Genomic DNA, 3,531 nt, shown 5'->3' on the forward strand with positions numbered 1-3,531 from the left:
ATAGAATTGTAATTAGAGTGAATGTCTACCTTTTAGAGAGTTTTACTTTGTGGCTAAGTCATTTTCCCCCTATAAATAGAGGGGTCTTACCCCATTATGAATCATCCCAAAATTTAATAAGAATTACTCTCTCTTTCTCTGCAATATTGTTCTTCTACTTTTATTGTTTTATTACAGATAATACATTAGTTCACACTAACAAGATTATTTTCAAAACCATCTCGCGAAATTCAAAGGATACCAGGTAGGGAATTTGGTGACCTAATCTCTGGAAAATGATATATTCTCGTCCTAGTATTAGGCGTTGTTCTTCACTAATTTCCATGATTGATTTTTTTTTTACTAGATTGGAAAGTCAACTTCCTTTCATGGGGTTGATGGCTGACTTAGGAAGCTCTCTCTCAAGGCGAGACATTTTATATATTCCTTAGTGAGACGTAAGTCCCGGGGCACGAGGCGTAAATTGCATGGGTATTTAATTTTTAATATTTTATAAAATAATATAATTATAATAAATATTTTTAAATAGGTAAATTTGCATAACAATTAAAGAAAAATATAAATAAATGAAAAATATATATAGATGTACTCCATCCTCACAAAAAACTAATAAAAATAATCCATTATACGCTACTTACAATTGCAAGTAACTTGAGGTTAAAAGAATAAAGTTTTCTACATGGAAGAACAAAAAGGATTACTAACCTGCAATTTGAACTTTGAACTTGCTGCTATGGAGGAGAATGGAGTTTTCTTTGTATTTACAAAAAAAAAAAAATTGATTGTTTGTTACTTTTGGGAGATAGTAGCAGATTAGCGAACAAGATAAAGAATTAAAAATACCATAAATTAGGGGTTTAAGCAATAAAAAAAATGGACTTGACTATTAAATTTAATGTTTCGATTCCTTTTTAGAACTTTTGAATCATTACAAGATAACTTTTGAGAATTTGGGCATTATATTAAGGACTTACTCAGCAAGTTTATTTTAATTTGAAAAAGTCTCTTGGGCTTACACCTCACTGCAAAAAAGTGCCTCAATGCCCATGCGTACGCCCTGAATTGCTAGCGTACGCCTCTTGAGACTTTCTCCCCCCACCATCACCTCGAGGCCATTTTGGTGCACCTCGCCCCAAAAACGCATTGCTCTCTGCCAGTAGTGGCGTAGCCAGAAATTTTATCAAAGGTGTTCAACTTTAAACAAGTCAACAATTTTTTATAGATAAATAGTTACCAATTTTCTTAGATCAAACTGCGCAACGTTTAGCTAAACAATAAAAAAACTTTTAATAGAACTATAATTTATAAATCAAAATTAAAATAACAAAAAGACAACATTAGAAATTTTACTATTAAAGGTAAGCATAAAACCAGAGGAAAGAAAGAGCAAATACACATGAAGAGTACTACTGAACTATTGGGAAAAGAAAGAGATTTAATACAAAACTTGGAGAAATGGTCTATGGTTGAAGAAAGTGCTTTGCAGCAGAAGTTCAAGGCCAACTGGATCAAGCTAGGGATTCCAATACCAGATATTTTTCAGCCCTGATCAAGGAGAGGACTCAAAGAAAGCAGATAACAGAACTTACATCACTCAGTAACAAAAAGCTAACTGAGCCAAAGGAAATCAAAGAGGAAATAGTGAATTTCTACAAAGGTTTGATGTGATCTGCAGCTCATACATTACCAGCAGTCAACAAGATCACTATGAGGAAAGGACCAACCATCTCACATCAGCAAAGAATAAGACTATGTGCAGGGTGACTAAACAGGAGATCTATGAAGGCTTGTCATCAATAGGAAATGATAAATCACCAGGTGTGGATAGATATAATGCATATTTCTTCAAGAAAGTATGGACAATAGTGAAATCAAAAGTAGTGGAAGCTATAAAGGAATTCTTCAAAACTAGAAAATTGTATAAGGCAATAAACTGTACAGCCATCACTCTGATCTCAAAGACTAACAGTCCAAATTCAGTGAAAGAGTATAGACCTATTGCTTGTTGTACTGTGCTATACAAAATGATTGCTAAAATATTAGCCTCCAGATTGCAAGGTGTGGTACCCGACATCATTTGTGAGGCCCAGGCAGGAAAATAGCTGATAATATCATTCTTGCTCACGAGCTTATCAAATCCTATACAGCGAATAATGTATCACCCAGATGTACGATAAAAATCGACATGCAAAAAGCATATAACTCTGTAGGATGGCCATTTCTGAGGCAGGTGCTTGCAGAGCTTGGATTCCCAGAACAGTTTATTACATGGTTAATGGAGTGTGTCCAAACAGTAAACTATACTGTGATGATAAATGGTGAGCCAAGTGAACCTTTCAATGCAGCAAGAGGTCTTCGACAAGGAGACCCAGTGTCTCCTTTTCTGTTTGCAATTGCTATGGAGTATCTAAGTAGAAAGCTCAATGAGTTGAAAGAAAATAGATCCTTTCAGTTTCATCCAAGGTGTGCAAAACTGGGAATTACACACCTTAGTTTTGCGGATAATCTGCTTCTCTTTGCCAATACAAACTTAACTTCTATTACTGCTCTACACAAGTGTTTTAGTTAGTTTTCTGAAGCTTCTGGATTGCAGGCTAATCTTGGCAAGAGTTGTGTGTATTTTGGTGGAGTTAAGAAAGAGACTCAAGACAGCATATTGAGCCACTTAGGTTTTGTGCATGGAACCTTACCTTTCAAATACCCGGGGGTGCCTTTACCAACAAAGAAGCTCACATTACTACAATGGCAATCACTAATTGAAAAGATCACAACTAGAATAACTTCGTGTACTGCCAAAAAGTTGTCTTATGCAAGCAGAACTCAGCTGGTCAAATCTGTGCTCTTTGGAATTCAGGCCTACTGGGCTCAGTTGTTTCTAATACCTGCAAAGGTCCTGAAAACTATAGATGCCTATTGTAGAAGTTATATATGGTCGGGAAGTAACACAATCACTAGGAAAGTTTTGGTGGCATGGAATAGAGTGTGCATTCCTAAGTCAGTGGAAGGGTTAAATCTTATCAACATAAAACTGTGGAATCAAGTTGCTCAAATCAAGACATGCTGGGACATAGCTCATAAACAAGATAAAATGTGGATTCGATGGATTCATGCTTATTATGTCAAAGGCAAACAGTTGAGGGACATGACTGTCACACCTCCTTTTTTCACTACACCCGCAAGGGTGCAAAGGAGTTTTTCCAATTAAAGGACAGTCGGAACGGGATTTATTATTAATATTCAGAGTCGCCACTTGGGAGATTAATGGTGTCCCAAGTCACCGTTTGAATCCCGATCCGAGGAAATTATGACTCTGTTAACAGTCTGCGAACCAGAAATCCGAGTAAGGAATTCTGTTAACCCAGGAGAAGGTGTTAGGCATTCCAGGGTTCCGTGGTTCTAGCACGGTCGCTCAACTGTCATATTCGGCTTATTTATCTGATTTCAAAACATGTTTTAGCTTATGCTTTTTAACTTTGAACCGTCTTTTATTATCATTATTTTAAGAGAAATTGCAACGTCGTGAAAACACGT

This window comes from Nicotiana attenuata, unplaced genomic scaffold (genome assembly GCF_001879085.1).
Source record: "Nicotiana attenuata strain UT unplaced genomic scaffold, NIATTr2, whole genome shotgun sequence".
NCBI lineage: Eukaryota > Viridiplantae > Streptophyta > Magnoliopsida > Solanales > Solanaceae > Nicotiana > Nicotiana attenuata.